This window comes from Lissotriton vulgaris, chromosome 2_1 (assembly GCF_964263255.1).
Source record: "Lissotriton vulgaris chromosome 2_1, aLisVul1.2, whole genome shotgun sequence".
NCBI classification, from domain to species: domain Eukaryota; kingdom Metazoa; phylum Chordata; class Amphibia; order Caudata; family Salamandridae; genus Lissotriton; species Lissotriton vulgaris.
The window spans coordinates 752,207,384-752,225,166 of record NC_141687.1 but is presented as its reverse complement, the minus strand read 5'-3'; the positions used below and the strand labels follow the sequence as shown (position 1 = coordinate 752,225,166).

At 46.5% G+C, this 17,783-nt stretch overlaps 1 protein-coding gene across 1 annotated transcript in view; it reads left to right on the top strand.

Moving 5' to 3' along the window:
• Window positions 1–17,783, top strand: part of ABCC8 (ATP binding cassette subfamily C member 8) — a 1,237,886-nt gene that overhangs the window by 195,332 nt on the left and 1,024,771 nt on the right. The gene's annotated exons all lie outside the window — the stretch shown is intronic.

Below are 17,783 nucleotides of genomic sequence, written 5' to 3'. Positions count from 1 at the left end.
TGGTTGGCGGTGTCTAACAGACACCGCCACCATATTAAACTCTTTTCCGCCCGGTCGACTTGTTGACCAGGCGTAAACGCGGTGGATGGTCTTACCGTCCGCCGTGGTCCCCCCGTCATAGTAATGTGGTGGGGGAAATGGGTGGCGGGCAGGGACGGATCTTGGGCGGGTCGCCACTGACACGTGGGCGGTGGCGATCCGCCCGAGATCCTAATGAGCCCCTAAGTTAGTCCCGCTGAACAAAGTACCTTGAATCCAGGTTTGAGGGGGTGTAACTTGGAGCGTCAAGATGGCAGCCGCACTCTACGAGTGCTCCGGACCCCTCCGTCATAGGCATCAAGATCCACCAGCATCGGCAGCCATCCATTCCTATACTCTACAGCCAGCACTTCGCCATAACCTCTACCACCTGTCCGTGACAAAGACCACCGCAAATCATGTGCAGTGTCCGGTCACCACCTAATTCTCCGCATCGCCAAACCTCAAAATGGTGACGCCCACTCCCTGGGCCCCAGAGCCCTAATCTGAGCCTGATATAGTGAGACTTGCAGCGGACCCAACACATCTACGGCCTGGGGACCCAGCGTAGTGACCAACGGGCCCGGTGGCTCACCTGGCGGTCTAGAGAGGGGAGCTGTGAAGCCCAGGATCACTCCTACTCCCCTGTGATCAGGAGTGAGCCATCTGGCTGCGCGGCCTGGAGTGAGGCCTCTTTCCCTCAGCCAGGTCCGGGACGTTGCTGTGAGACCCTGTTCCATTGAAGCTGTAGCCGCCGCCTGCACCAAAGTAAGACTGGGGATTCGGCTGCGTTGCCCCCTCCTATGAGTGCAGTCCTCCCGCAAATGGGAGATGGCCCAGGCCGGGGCCGGGCCCACCAAGCCCGGGTGCAGGGTTGACTACCTGCAGTGCCCCTCAGAATGGCTGGCAAGACTCCAGCTGCCCAGAAGGTGACTGTTGAAGGTGGCGGCTCGAGGATGTGGAGGCCTGTCCTGCGCAATTTCCCCAGCATTCTGTAGTCCTGGGACCGTATCGCAGTGGGACTGTGGTGGCGTGTCCGGCTGCACTGATCAAGCAGCAAGGGCTCCAGGGGAGGGCCTCCCCACCATTCCCCCCCTCCGCTCTCACATTGGCGCATCTAGACTTTGGCGGCCTTGACACTGGACCAGGCCCAGTTTTGTCATAAGCTGCGACCTGGGCAGCACCTCCGGCCTGAACATGCATTCCTGGATTTTGTCGAGGAGTGTCCTGTTAACCAGGCCCCGGGGAGTCCTGACACGAACGCAGGAGGCACCCATACAAGGGACTGATACCGATCCTATACAGGGCTTGACTCCTGGATCCGCCCCATCAGCTCCCCAGTCTCCAATAGCCCCTGTTTGGCCCTTGGACTCTTGTGAGGGCCGCATTTGAATGCATAAAGGCATGCTGGGGTAACGCAGATCCTCTAGATCGAACCTCCAGTGGTCCTGCTAGTCAAAAACGATGAAGTGTTTGAGGGACCTTCTGGATGGAGTTGAGGTCTGCCCTGCCTCCACTGAGACCCCCTGGAGGTGTGACCCCCGATAATTGACACATGTGAACTTGGCTGTGGCATCGCACTGCAGTGGACTCCTGGAGGGGGCCCGGCACTGCCTTCTGCAATCTGCACGCCCACTCTCATAGGGTGGAACAAGTGCTTGCCCCTGAGGGGCCACTATCTTGCTGCACTGGAGCCAATATCCGGGTGAACAATAACCAATGTATTGCAATCCACATACTCCAAGGTACGTTTCTCCCTCCTGAGGATCCCCCAGGCCAACATTCTACATGAAAGAGGCCTGCTGGGCCTTAGGTCTGTCATTGAGGCCTCTTGGCTATCTCACCTCTCAGCTAGAGGAGACCCTGCCTGACGACTCCTGCTCTTCTTGTGTCAAAGCTCCATCCAGGCCCAGCGTCGGCCCACAACCAATTAATGCATCTCAAACATCAGTGGAAGAATAGATCAGAGAAGTTCAAGTCAACATATCCCTCATCCGGCAAGACCTACTCAATAACACAGCCTGCATCTCGGAGGCCAATCTTGCCTCTCCACTTTGGAGGACGTCGTCCATCAACTGAAAGAACAAGTGGCCCAGCTACAATCCCACACTACGGAGCAACACAAAGGAGCAGAAGACTCTAAAAACCGATTGCATTGTGACAACTTACGGCTGGTGAGTTTTCCAGAAGGCAGCGAACAAGGGCAGATGGCCAGCTTCATTGAAATGTGGATATTGTCCTAGATGCCTAAAGATACACTTTCTCCCTGGTTCGCGATCGAGCGAGCCCATCACTCTCTTGCGCCCAAACCACCTCCCGGGGCCCCACATAGTCCTATGATCGCCCAGATCCTCAACTTCAGAGACTGTGATGCAATCCTATGCGAGACGCGGACCCTGGGCTCACTGAAGTTCCAGAATCACACTCCCACACTGTACCAGGGAAGGGCAGACACAGCAGCGCTCCTATCCAGAAGTCAAGCATAAAATACGAATTCTTGGTCTCCAATACAGACTCCTCTTCCCTGCTCACCTCTGTGTTATATTCAAGGGCAAGACGCAATTCTTTGACTTCCCTCTGGCCGCCTGGACTTGGCTGACCGAGGAACACCCCCTAGGGAGCCGACAAACCTCCTAACCTACCCATTCTTGTCCGCAGGCCTCACAACTCTTGTCTCCTAAACAGCGCAGGAGACGCACACAATCCCGCAGAAGACATGAGGGGCATGCAGGTACCCCCAGATTGTTGAGCCCGACCACCGGTGGGCCTGGAACCAGGGCCTACCCCTCTGGCTCCCAACCCAGACTAAAGGAACAGATCAGCAGAAGACTCCTGCAGAGAACAGACTCCCCTGGGTATCCTAGACCAGGCGGCCACAGACTCAGACCTTTTCCGAAGTCCAGTGATCTGAAAGTTCCTCCGAGGACCAACAAGGAAGACATGGAGAATCATCGTTATCTGAAGACTTAAGGCTACTTACCCTGCAACGTCGTATTGTAGAACTTATTCGTGAAAAGACAGAGCACTGTCCTTGTGCTTGTGTCCTGGTGCACTGTGCCACGTGGGAACAATTCCCTCCAGTAAATCATGTTCCTCCGAGTACTCCACAATAATCTATTAATCAGTTCAATATTCATCCTCCCTATTGCTTTTAAGTCCTTAGTTCTCTTCACCACAACGGAGACAGTGAGATGCAATCTGCAGTCTTTATTAGACATTTTCAAATACATAATGTATGCCATTCCAAGCTTCGTACAGTAGTACGCACAAACTGATCTCTATGTAAAAATGAACATGATACAAATTATCCCAATGCATTTCGAGCCTATCAGGCACTTCATCAGGGGACTCTGGAACATAAAGTAAAGCAGTGTCACTTGATTATATCATTTTCATTCATGTATTCTAGCTCTGGTTATTTCAAATCAAGATAAGCAACCACTGTGAACTGCTTCATACATCGTGCCCCCTCCCTTCATAAATCAAGCCTCCTCTTGTCATCAATGTGTGTAAAAGAAACCATAATACTAACTGTGTGCAACTGCAATACACTCTCTAGTAACTTCCCCCCTTGTCCTTATATCCTAACTCTGTTGTTTCAGAGCATCGTAAAAATACTCCTATCATTATTCCTACCCTCTCCCTTCATCCAGTCATTTTAGAAAAAGAACCGTGATACAAACGGCAACTCTCTGATGTCCTCCCACCTAAGCCAAACATTACTTTGCTGCCTATAGAGACTCCGTTTCCATTCCGACGTTAATCCGCTTTCACTTATAGCTAACTCTCGCTCCTAACTTCAAAACGCTACCTTACTTCCTTCTCATCCACTTTCTAGCATTTAAGTGCCCTCACTTCATGCCTCTCCCTTTTCTTTCCTGTTCACAATCTGCCTATGGTCGCTGCTAGCAATCTTACCTGCTTTCTCTCTTTTCCGTGAAAGAATCACATCCTTGTGTTTTAGCCGTAAAACTTGCGCCTAATTACCTGCACATTACTCCCGCACACGCTCTTCATTGAATGTTATCACAGACTCCATCTCTGCTCTCCACCTCAAAAACGACAACTCCCACAATACTCTCTTCTTCCCTCAGAAAGGACATGCTCGCTACCTATCTTTAAGTTACTGACTTCCAAATGTCATACATGACGCACACAACCCAAGGGTATAACTCCCTCCTGGTTATGTCCTCGAATGTAAATGGCCTGCTTGAGCGCATAAGGCGCACAGCAGTCCTGAAGTATGCCCAACGACATTCCCCCGATGTCCTCCTGCTCCAGGAGACCCATCTCATGGGATCACATTTTACTTTTCTGGCACACTACGGTTTCAGTAGAGTATGGCAGTCGGGGTTCAGCAGGGGCTCCCAAGGTATAGCCATTCTACTTAGAAAGACCTACCCATTTGTCCTCTCTCACGTTACCGAAGACTAGGAGTGGCGATTTGTGACTCTCTCTGGACGCTAGGTGGGAATGTCCTTAATCTCTTATCTATATGCATCACCGCTGCAACACTTGCCTCAACACTGCATCATCTCACTGACACTATCTCCACTTTCCGAAGGTCAGATGATCCTGGGAGGAGACTTTAACGCGGTTATGCAACCCACCCTCGACACTACAGGTACTCCCTACCAGGTTGATCCAGGCCAAGAAGTTTTCTGACTGGACGACCGCCTTGGGCCTTTGTGACATATGGAGGGTATGAAACCCTTGAACCCCCAGTATACACACACTTAGGCGGTGCACCATTGCCATGCACGTATTGACATGATTTTTATGCAAGCCCCGGACTGTCAGTGTGTGACCACCATCTCCATCCTCCCTCCGGGAATCTCGGATCATTCTGCAATGCTCATGCACCTAGGCTGTGCCCCTGGTGGGCTGCGCCCTATGGGGCGTTTGAATGTCTAGTTCTTCCAGAACAAAGAATTCCGCAAGGATGTAGGGTAGGAACGTCAGCAATACTTTCTCGCAAATCTAGGTTTGGTGGCCTCGCCGGGCATCCTCTGGGAAGCTGGTAAAGCTATCATCCGGAGAGTGGCCAAAAGCCACCTTTGGGTGTAGCAGCAGGCCCAGGACGGTTGCCTTGCCCTCCTCGATGCACCAGTGCTCCAGCTTGCGACTGACCTGACCAGAATCCCGAATGGGGCCCATGAAAGGCAACTAGCGGCTGTGTGTGAAGAGATTAAACAAACTTTGCTGGAATCAGCTAAACTGTTGTGGCGCTCATCTGTTGCCTGTGTATATGGCTGGGGGGACAAAAACAGGAGACTTTCAAAACCAGTAAATGAGGTGGAAAAGCCCATGGTGGTTTTGTTGAGTATTGGGTGGCGAAAAGGCAAAAGAGGATAAAAAAACGAAAAAAAAGGAGACTCCTCCACAGGCGGGCCTCATATCCCTCGGCAACTCAGATAATACCCGAGATTTGAGAATTCTCAGGGACCATTTGTTGCACCTAACCAGAGATTACGTTGGCTTTTGCAAGATATTACTCTTGCCATACTCGGCACGCAAGCTGGAAGATACTCTCACAGACTTCCTTGGCACTCTGCAAATCCACACCCCCTGCTGAACACAGTCAGAAGCCGCTAGTCTGGACCTTCACTTCTCCACAGAGGAGATTGGTGCTGCGATCTCCCAACTTGATAAAAGGAAGGGGTCCCAGTACTTGAGAGTCAATTTGCAAGGCAACCAATAAACATAAATCAATCCAGAGACAAATATGTTCACATTGTTTTAATCACAATGTGAATAGTTATAACAAATATCTGAATTTCATTACGTAAAAACAAACAATTTGCGTAGTGCCCCAAATTGATAGAAGGAGGAGGGGGGAGTGATCCTGTGAGGAAGTGGTGAAGGAAAGGAGGAAATTCTGTCCTGATGAAGACCCCACAGCAAGGATAGCAATTCTACCTGCACAATAGAGGGTCGAAACGTCGACAACTACCCGTATAATTCAACTCCACGCCCTAAACGCCTTCATTAATTGAGACTTGTGGAGTATGTTGTTATGCAGGAATGATAAATTGAACCTTGTGGTCTAAAATTCCTACACACACTGTGTAGCATGTACAAATGATGTATATTGACTGATTTAATTATCACTACAGAATTTCCTCCTTTCCTTCACCACTTCCTCACAGGATCACTCCCCCCTCCTCCTTCTATCAATTTGGGGCACTACGCAAATTGTTTGTTTTTACGTAATGAAATTCATATATTTGTTATAACTATTCACATTGTGATTAAAACAATGTGAACATATTTGTCTCTGGATTGATTAATGTTTATTGGTTGCCTTGCAAATTGACTCTCAAGTACTGGGACCCCTTCCTTTCATCACATTGATCACCCATGTCCCAGCGACATATTTGGGTACAACCCTGCATTAATACCCCGCGATCTCCCAACTGGCGTCTCGAAAGACTACAGGTCCTGATGGATATCTCCAAGAATACTATGCTTCCTATTGTGAGCAGTTGGACCCCCATCTCTTGGCTTTATTCCACCATGTGGCAGAAGTCGGGGATTTTCCCCCGGAGACAGATATGCCACCATTGTGGTCATCCCTAAAACTCAGCCACCTTTGTCATCTTGTGCGGCTTACCGACCGATCTCCCTGATCAACACCGAAATCAAAGTCTATGCCACCGTTTTGTCTCGATGCCTGCACCTGCTCCTTACCAAGCTGATCCACCCAAATCAGTGTGGCTTCATGCCAGCTCAAGCCACCAGACATTGCCTTCGAAGCCTCCATTTGGCGCTCGCTAACCGCCAGGCACTCACCCCCTATATAGCGCTTCTTCTCGTAGATTTTGAGAAGCCGTTTGATATGGTGGCCTGGCATTACCTCGACAAAGTACTTCTAATGATTTGCATGGGTCAACAATTTAGACTCTTCGTCTGAGTCCTCTACTCTAACCCTCAAGATATTCCCAATCTGGAGGGGCACGAGGCAGGGCTGCCCCCTCTGCCCACTCATCTTCACTCTGGCGATGGAGCCCCTGGCGTGCCTCATCCGTTCAGATGACTTGATTCAGGGCTGTGCATGAGGAAGCCACCACCTGGATAAAATTGCACTATATGCAGACGACATCTTGCTTTTCCTCGTTGACCCAGCCTGCTCTGGCCCCAGATGTCTTGAATTCCTTCAAGGCTTTGAGAAGGTCTCAGGCCTTTAGCTGAACCGGGCCAAATTGACTCTTGTGCCTCTCCATCCCTCTAGGGAATGTTTTTACTGGCAAACTAATATACCTATCAGGTGGCAGTCATTTAAATATCTGGGCATATAGATTGCTCTACTCCCTGAATTAGAATGGGCACTGAATGTCACCCACTCATCAAAAGGACCAGGAAGGATCTCACTCGCTGGCAAGCCTTACCACTCAACCCACTCGGCAGGGTGGCAATAATAAAATGATGGTCCTCCCTCTATTCTTATATATGATTCAAAATACTCCCTTTCACTATCCCCGAAGCTGGTTCCGAGAGATCAACACAATGACTGTGCAATTCTTGTGGGGAACGGGAAGACCGCGGATGTCTCTTGAACGGTGCTGCATTCTGTCCTTCGATGGAGGCATGGGTATGACAGACCTGTACATATACTAGCTTGCCACAAGGTTGCTTGTCCTTCATGACTGGTTCACAGGGGATGGTCCGACTCAGCCACACAAACTGAATTCCGAGGCATGGACTTGCCTCAAATCCAAACTCTCTTGTACGGTTCCCCCATCCCCAAGATGCTCCCATTGGTGACTCACACAGTTTTCCTAGCCTGGTGCTCGGCCTTGCGTCATACACAATGGGAAGCCAAACTGACCCAACAAACCCCGCTTGGGCAAGGCGCGTGCCTCGGCGAAGGGTTTACGCTTTGGGACCACATTGGAGTCTCCTAACTGGGCGACATATTGACAGGAGACCATATCCTGGGCGTTATTGATGGTCTGGATGGCTCCCACGCAGACAAACTATTCTTGAAGACAGCCAACATGGTGGCTAAACAAGATATTGCCATAGCCTGGACACAACCTGACCCCCCCCACGATTGCTAAATGGCGCAGAGGGGTGGACTGGTGCGCTGCTCAGTAGAAACCCTTATTTGAGGCCAGGGGCTGCCTGGCCAAGTACCAAAGGGTGTGGGGTAAATGGACAGACCAAATGGGTTAAAGGGGTCGAGAGGGAAGACTCCTATTTTTGTCACCTCCCGTTCACCTTGTAAAATGCTTGACCAATGTGCTCGCTGGATTAATTCACAATTGATACTTTATTTTGTCTTGTGTGCAAACTTGCTTACTGTGCTATAAGTACCAATTTTTCTTTGTTTCTCCAAAATCAATAAAGTTAATTATCAAAAGAAAATATCCTGGTTGCAGAGCATTGTGTGATCCCACATCAAGGATGCATTTTGCAGTGGCGGTTCCAAGGAATCTGCGAGGCTGCGATGCAGAGTTGACAATGCCACCAACGAGGGGCTTGCAGTGGAAATCCTGCATCGCAGATGCATCAGGCACCAGCAGTTCCAAAAAGCTGCAGGATTGTGATGGAGAGTCCGGCATTGTTGCGAAGGATGCAGTCGACGAGTGGCTTATGATGCAAAGGCCTGCGTCAAGGATGTGTTGCGCAGTTGCAGTTCCGAGGAGACTGTAAGCTGCGATGCGAGCTCCAGCATTAGCGATAGGTCACGCTGCTGTGGTTCTGATGCTGCTATGAGGAGATGCATCACACTGCTTGGTTCTGCTTCACAGAACCACAGTTGGGATGGCAGAATGCCTTCTGGCCCACTTCCAAAGATCCAGGACTAGGGTGGCACCAATTGGGGAGTAGGAGTCACAGCAGACAGAGTCCAGGTGCTAGGTTCAACATGGTTGGAGCCTTTTCTGTTCCTAAGGCACTAATCTAACCTATGAGGTCACCCTGGTGGTCCTGGGTTCAAGATGCAGGTCCAGTCCTTTACTCATGGATCAGGGCAACAGGGGTGCGGAGTAGCAGTCCTTCTTGCAGAGCAGCACATCAGTCCTTCCGAGTCTTTCAAAGAGCCAGAGGTGTACTTAAGAGTTGGGTCTGAGAGTACACTATTTATACCTGGTGCCCACTTTAAAGTAGGAGAAGGTTCTGGAGGTATCCACCCCAGAGGTACTTGGAATTTCCTGCTTCCATGCCATAGCTCCAGCTTGTCTGGTGTCACAATAAACTAGTCTGAACCCCATTTTTGAGCGTGCTCAAGCAGAGCCATTGTGATTTGCAAGTGTGGTAGGTGATAGCTCCTCACTGTCATCAAGTCAGAGCTATCACATCCTGCCAAAATCTATGCTCATTTGTCTCACTTCCTGGGAGCAATACACAAAGACCAATTGCCAGCTACACGTAGTAATGTGCCCCAGAAAACAGGTTGCAGATACCAAATGGGTAGGACAAAAAATGCCAATCTTCTAAAAGTGCTGCTGCAACAAATGATGGACAGATTGCTGAAGAAATTATAAATTCACCCCAGTCAAAAGATCTAGGTTAAATCCATCCCAGCCATATGCAAATCCATCTTGATCCTGTTTATCAAGGGAAAAATCCAGTCCGAACTGCCAAGCTGGGTGCTCCCTGGACCGTAAATGAGCATCCTGGGACCAGTGTCGGGGTATCATCCCTCATCATCCAGGCTAGTTTGAATCCTATGGCACAGTGAGCAAGGTAACCACAGCCTGGTTGATGAGGGGTTATACCCTGAAATCAGTCCCAGGATGCTGTTTCCGGTCCAGGGAGGCCTGGCTTGGCAGTTTGGGCTGGACTGTTCCCATGGGGAGTAGCGTCAAGGCTGATTTGCATATGTCTGGGTCTAAACTGGGGTAGCATGATGAGCAACAGAATGATGGATTTATTTAACCTGTCTCTCATGACTGAGGGTGAGTGTTTGATTTGTTCAGCATTCCGTCCATCATATGTTTGTGCAGCAACTTTCTAAAAGTGGAATTTTTAGAATTGTGACTTAAAATCTGACTTACCATTAAAGAGGGTTTTAAATGACAATTCTTTAGACACCAAACTCGACATTCCTATTTGCTCCCAATTGAAAGTTAGCAATTACTAATTGTATTAAGTTAACTCAATGTTATTTTATGGCGGATGTGGGCTGTGCAGTAGTGAAAAACAAATTTGAGGGTGTTTCATGCAAAAGTTAAAAGTACATGTCCAAAGTTTTAAATACACTGCACCCTTCCCTATGGGATTTTTAAGATCTACCTTAGGAGTTATTTGTATGTATACAAAAGGAACGTTTAGCTCTGGCAAGAGGTTTTTCTTACCAGGTCAAAATGGCAGGTTAAACTGCACACACAGGCTGCAATTACAGATTTGAGTCATGTTTTCAAGACTACGTAGGTGGGTGGCACAACGAGAGAAGAAGGCCCACTGTAGCATTTAATTTATAGCAAGCATCATCAATTTACTAGGGACATACTAGCTATTTAGAGGTGTCAATTAGGAGTAGTCCTATTTTACCAAGTTTGAATGAGTGAGCACAAGCACTTTAGCACTGGTTAGCAGTGGTGAAGTGCACAGAGTCCTAAAGCCAACAAAAACAAATTCAGCAAAACAGGAGGGGTGAAGGCAAAATGTTTGGGGAATACCACATCAAGGATGTTAGGTCCAACAGTTTCCATTTACTACATCACTGTAATTAGTACTGGTGATATCGCCAAATGCTAGGTCTTCTCTTTAGCCATAGGTCTCAAACTTTATTTTGACATAATAGCAATTAAAATAAAAAATTAACTTGATTACCCTGTGTTTGTATCATAAACATCTTCTAACCCAGTATTCAGACTCAGAACTGGGTTCTGCATCTATTTTTGTTGAAATTGTGATATTTACAGCGCATACTAGGAAATCCAAAGCAGTGACTTTCTCTTCATGTTAATAAGCTGTTTTGAGTCCCCTGTAGGGGCCACTGTAGTTCTCCCCAATTGGAGTACCAGGGAACAATTGAACCCCTTGTCTCTCAGATGAATAACCCTCATTCTCCTGTTTTTAAACTGGATCATTCATATTGCATAGTCTTAAACTACAGAAATTTAGATAATCATACACAATCATTGCTATACAAACTACACACAGTATGGATTTGATTAATAATTTGGGGCCAGATATAGGTGGCCCAATACCGGTCAGTAACGGCCGAAATTACCAAATTTCGGCCGTTACCGACTAGTATTGGGAATTTGGGATGTAGGTGGCTACATTTCAGATTCCCTAATTTACTGTATCGGTAATTTAAGAAATCGGTAAATTAACGATTCCTTAAAATACCGAATCGATAAATTACCGAATCTGAAATGTAGGGACCACTCAAATGAGTACATTGCACAGTTAAGGATTCGGTATTTACCACCAAATAAAGGTTGGTGGTAAATTTCAAAAACCTTACTGTGCCATGTGGCAAACATACATGCCCACAGGGCATGTATGTGTGCGGCACGCAACCTGGGCTTCATCCTGGACTCCTCCCTCTCCATGACCAGACAAGTCAACGCCGTCTCCTCGTCGTGCTTCAACATCCTGCGCATGCTACGTAAGATCTTCCGGTGGATCCCCACCGAGACCAGGAAGACGGTCACCCAGGCCCTCGTCACCAGCCGTCTGGACTACGGCAACTCCCTCTACGCCGGAACCACCGCCAAACTCCAGAAAGGACTCCAGCGGATCCAGAACGCCTCAGCACGACTCATCCTGGACATCCCCCGTCGCAGCCACATCTCTGGACACCTGAGAGACTTGCACTGGCTCCCGGTCAACAAGAGAATCACCTTCCGACTCCTCACCCACGCACACAAAGCCCTACACAACCAAGGCCCAGGATACCTCAACAGCCGCCTCAACTTCTACGCTCCCAAACGCCAGCTTTGATCGACCGGCCACGCCCTCGCCGCCGTCCCCCGCATCCGAAGAGCCACCCCAGGGGGACGGTCCTTATCCTACCTCGCCGCCAAGACATGGAACTCCCTCCCGACCCACCTCCGCCTGACCCAGGACCACCTCGCCTTCAGGAAGCAACTCAAGACCTGGCTGTTCGAGCAGTAGCGGACCCCCCTCCCCTAGCGCCTTGAGACCCTCTGGGTGAGTAGTGCGCTATATAAATGCTTGATTGATTGATTGACATGTGCACCCATGCACTATTCAGGGGTGCAACAGGGTGTCAATGTGACTCCCTGCCACTCTTGCATGAGTTCCCCCTATTATCAATTCGGTATTTACCGAATCGGTAACATTGAATGGCTTCCCATTCATTCCTATGGGCCTCCAGGCCCATGGGAATGAATAGGAATTACCGAATCGGTAAATACCAATTCTTAATTACCGAATCTTACCGATCATCCCATTTACCTATTCTTAAATACCGAATCGGTAAAATTCGGTATTTAAGAATAGGTAAATTGGGATTACCCACATCTGGCCCATAGTCCGTAAAAAAATACAAAACAACCATGGATATTGCCAATGTTTTTTTCTGGCAAAATCTAGCATCTGAAAGCAGAGATTGGACAACCTTCTTAGCACTTTGTATTCAGCAATGCTTTGCGCATTTAGCGATGAGCTAAGAACAGTCCAGGACTCTTTAAAGCCTGTATAGTGTCAATTCTACATGATATTGACCCAGAGCTGATGATATCTACCTTACAGATGATGACTTGAACATGTACTTGTCCAGAGTGGATCATATCATCTTAGAATTCACTGCATGTAGCTATAATTTCAACCATAAGAATTCAAATATAGCATTTCTAAGTGTCTTTTTTAAGGATATGAACTCACACATGAGGGTAAAAGGTTTTCCCGTCACTTTTTGGAGAAGTGTGCACAAATGCAACCTCCAAATACATTAAAGAAACTGCAATCCTTATCAGGAGTCCTTTATTTTTGCAGAAAATACATTTCTAAATGTGCACAATGCATTAAACCCATTGATGAATAAATACACCCTGATTTTTCCAGTTCATATTGGACAGCAGCACGTACTTATATACTCAGATCTTTACAATCTGACTTACTTGTAACAAGTCACTTACATACACTTGTAATCCATGTCTTACCGGGTGCAATTGGCTTTACCTATATCACTTGTAGCAAAGGTGAGACGCTGCCGATGTGATATAAATCACATTAAAATTCCACTGTGGAAAAGCGTTTTGCTTCCACTAAAAAAATACTGACTGCTATGCAGATGGCAGTTCTTAAGGAACCGCATGTTGAACAGCGGAAACTCATTATTGTCATTACTCTAGTGCCAGCCTTAAAGGCTAGCATTGCTAAGGCTCACGCCCTCCATCATCCTTAACAGCTGTTGATGTAGACTTTGGGACTCATTTATGAGAAGTGACGCATCGCTGCATGAAAGCAGCGATGCGTCACTTCTCAGTGCACCCTCCTTGCGACATGATTGATGCGTCATATTTATTGTATGACGCATCATGTCGCAAGGAGTTACAGATACGTCAATATTTCTGACGTATCTGTATGGCGCAAAAGTGACGCATTGCTGGAGTGTGTCACAAAAGTGATAAACTCCAGCAATGTGAAAGGGTCTGTGAAAGGGTCTGCATCAGTCTTACGCCTGCTGTGAGGCAGGCGTAAGATATTGACGCATTTGTGTCCTAGAAGTGGATCAGTGAAATGTTATAGATTTCACCGGGTCACTTCTACGACGCTTTCTTGCGCCGGAACGCCCCCCTGCATACATTATACCTGTTGCAGGTATAATGTGGCGCAGGGGTTTACTAAGTGATGCATCTATCTAGATGCGTCACTTTGTAAATATGGTGCAACAGGCACATTTTTTACGCTGCTGGTGCGTCACAAAAAGTAACGCACAGGCGGCGAAAAAGTGACGCACGGCCTCATAAATGAGGCCCTTTGTCTTTGACCTGTCTTTACAGGCACAAGAGTTTTTGCAGAATAAGAATGTTTACTCTATGCCCACCTCTGTCTTACCTCTTGAACAGTGCAAATATATTTTTTACACTAATGGTTCAGCCCAGCCTGCTATTGGCTCTAAACAGAAATATTCAGCAGCATACGCCGCCGTTGTTCGTGTTTTGTTGGAAGGAAAATTCCAACCTCAAAAAACGTGCACCTAGTCCTTAGGGGACTGCACTATAGTACTGTTGGCTGAACTGAAAGCATTCCTTTCTACACTTGAACATATGGATCCTGAATTCCTCACACTTCTTGGGCGTAATTTGTATTACTGTGTGCAGTCTTTTAATGATCATTTACATTATTGGTGACATAATGGATTCAAAGACTCTAAAGGCAATACATTCAAGCCTAAATTACTTTGGGTTAAAGTGATGAACCTCAAAGATAGGTTACCATAGGCTCATGTTATATATACATTGAGTCATCAGCATGCAGGAGCACATGTTGTAGGAATTTCTTTGGCTGATGAAACGGGCAAATCGGCAGTTGTGACTGCAACTGCTTCTGCAATTATTCATTCTAAAACAACAATAGACTCTGATATCTTGACTGTTGTGAATGCTAATAAAGACAGCACCCCTTTACCCAAAGGTTTTCCATCGGAATACACTTACCACTTAAGTGGCCAAAACATTCCTTTTGTAAACATTCCAGGAGTTGATGATCATTTGATTCCCAACCAAGACCGCAGGATAGCTTTAGTGATAGTTGCACATGAAGGTGCTGCTTCTGCAAATGCTCTTGTGGCGGCCACGTTTTAATTACTACAGCAACGTTATTGGTGGCACTGCTTAACTCAACAGGCCAAGAAGCATGTCCTTTGTTGTGACATTTGTTAACAAATTAAGGCCTCCACTGTGGCACGTTAGCCGCAGACACACCTGCTAATTTCTAATAAGCCTTGTGGCTGCATTTGTTTGACCACTGAGATCCTCTCATTTCAGAATCTGCGTTTAAGTTTATCTTAGTCGCAGTTATTTGTTGCTCCAGACTACATAGGGTTTGGCCTCAGCATTTTTTTGACAGTCGCAATGTTATTAATAACTTGCACATCTTTATCGGAACATATGGCTGTCATCCATTCCCCTCAAACCTGGGCCCTGTTTTCGCTTCCAAAGCGTATCAGGATACTATGGCTTCCCTGGGTGTATAGGTGCATTATTCTTCTTCATATAGACCCAAGGGCAATTCTGTTGTGGAGAGGATGAACTTTGACTTAAAGCAGTCTTAAACAGCTAGAGTATTTGGCACAGGGCATGGGTGGAGCCATCACATATATGGGGTACAGTGAGCACTTAACGATCTCCTTAAAAGATCTTGGAGTGTCCGGACCCCATTACCAGGTCCTTTTTGGAATCAATATGTACATTACCTACCTTGACTGTCCAGACATGCGGCGCAAGCCACATCATTTGATGTAAATGATTGCTGTGGTGTCTTACAGGATCTGCAAAACGTCTGTGACACCCAATCCAACAAGCAGTTGAAGACATCTGCCTCTGCATTAATCAAGGAGGAAGCAGACCCTCTGACTAAATTCTAAAAGTTGGTGATCTGGCTCGAGAGAAGGTAGAGGTTAAGAAGGAGTGTGGCTCAGCATACCGAGCACTGGTGCCAGTCCTTGGCATTCAAAGTACAAGAACTGTAATCTTGCCACCACTTCTTGGTTCTAAAGACAATTGTTTTGCCTCTATTGATCACATCAAATTACATCATGTGGCCGATTCTCAACAGTAGGCCACAAGGAGTACTTGATGGTCTCCTCGCTACCATAGAGGAAAGTACACCTCAGCTCATGAGCACCACCGACAATGTTTCTCCTGGGGGGGGCGTGGGGGGTAGAGAATTCATTACAGTTAATTCCTGTATCCACTACACCTGCCAGCAACACGACTGAAGCGAGTACTGTCCTTACTACTGCATCTTCTGCAGCTGATGTCATATATACAAATCCTTCTAGGATAGCTGGTGCACAGCCTTTAAATTCCTTTAAGTTTGATTTCAATTGTTATCTTGAATAAATGTTTTGGGTGCCCCACTGGTGGTGTCTTCCGTCCGTTTGAGGTCTGTGTGTACCTTAGGTTCCTATAGAGAATGGACTCCACAGAATTTTTGCGCTTTTTAAACAATATTTTAATTTTTAGTTGCTTCGATATTATTCAATGTGTGTCAGAAATTTACAGCATTTAATTGTTATTGCTTTTTCAAAACCAATATATTTTCCACATATGCTTAGATGGCTCCGATGCATTTCGGTCAGAAAGCCCTTCTTCAGGGAGCATCTCTAAAACATGAAATCATAGCACAAGTTTTTAATACATCCTTGTGCTTTTATTTCAAACTTAAAAAGTTATGTACTTTCACAAACTAAGCTAATATATACAGACTCTGTTGTGACCCAATTGTCAATAAAAGGCTACAACTATTGGAAAGATACAAGTGACATGTAGTCCATTTGGGGTACCAAACTTTGGCAAGTTCAGGGGACAAAAACCTTGTTCCGAGCCTGTTTAATTCCAACATAAATTATTTTGTTAAATGACCCCATTCAACAAACTGCGTGTCTAAGATTAGCTCAAATTAAATATATAAATGCACCAACAATTCCTTCAGTAGCCCACTTTGATAATTCGCAACATTTAACAAATTTTACTGCTGAACAACTCAATAGTATGTTACAGATTGGTACATTTTACACCACACTTTCAGATCCCCATGGGTGGTTACTGTGGCCTCTGGACACGAATGGTTGTCATATACAGTTTTTAAATTCTACATCGGGGTTCAAGCTAGCTGACTTGGCCCTCGTTATTTCCAATCACAACACTCAGGAATTGCTACTACCTATTCAGTGGGGAAATTTGCATCAACAATGGTTGGAGCTCTCCACATTATCTGCAGTGAAACAATATTGCTCTATTCTCTGCCTTTCTACTGGGTCCTACATCTTTGTGTACTAAATGATTTATTTATGCTACATATTTCGAAATTTTGAAATTGTCCCAAATGGTAGCTGCCATATGTTCAAGGCAAATTGACCAAGTTAATTTGGATAAAGTGCTTGCTGTTATTGATAATAGTTTTAATATGTTTTCTTTTCATTTGAATAACATTGTGTCATCTGTTATTAATATCATGCAAAGTGACATGTCTACATTGTGCCATGAGCAAAGGCAGTGTAGATTCATCACGCAGTTTAGCTGGACCTTTCAGGCCCTTGAGAATTGTTTTGTCCCTTGACATTACCTTAATTCCAGTCACCTGTTCAAGCCTTTAAATTTGACACATAAACGAGTCATGGCAAATAAAGTAGCATCCTATACACTGTTACATCTTGAGAAGTTAGAACAGCTCCCTTTCCCTATAGCAGAAATTCCTTATGCTGTGTGGTTAATGCATAGTGTAATATATTTGCCAATTCCAGCATTTCAATTCACAGCATGCATAAAACATTTCCCTGTCAGTAGATATGAGCACCTAGGAGGCGTCTGTGGCCGTCCTCCCATGGTGCGTTTCTAAGGCTCTCCTATGAGTCTTAGAATGGCACTGCTGCCACAGGACCACCTACCATGATTACCGCTAATAATCTGGCAGGCGGACTGACTACAGGTTTAGCGGTCTTGGAGCAAGGTGCTGGTGTGGCGGCCTGCTCTAAGACCACAGTACTCGTAATCAGACCCTTAGTTCCTATATACTGATGTTCTGTGATCCCAGGCATAGTTCTTTTCCGAAATAGAATTTCTGCCTTAAAGCTGTACTGATCAGAACTCATACACAAACTTATAGTTGTTTCG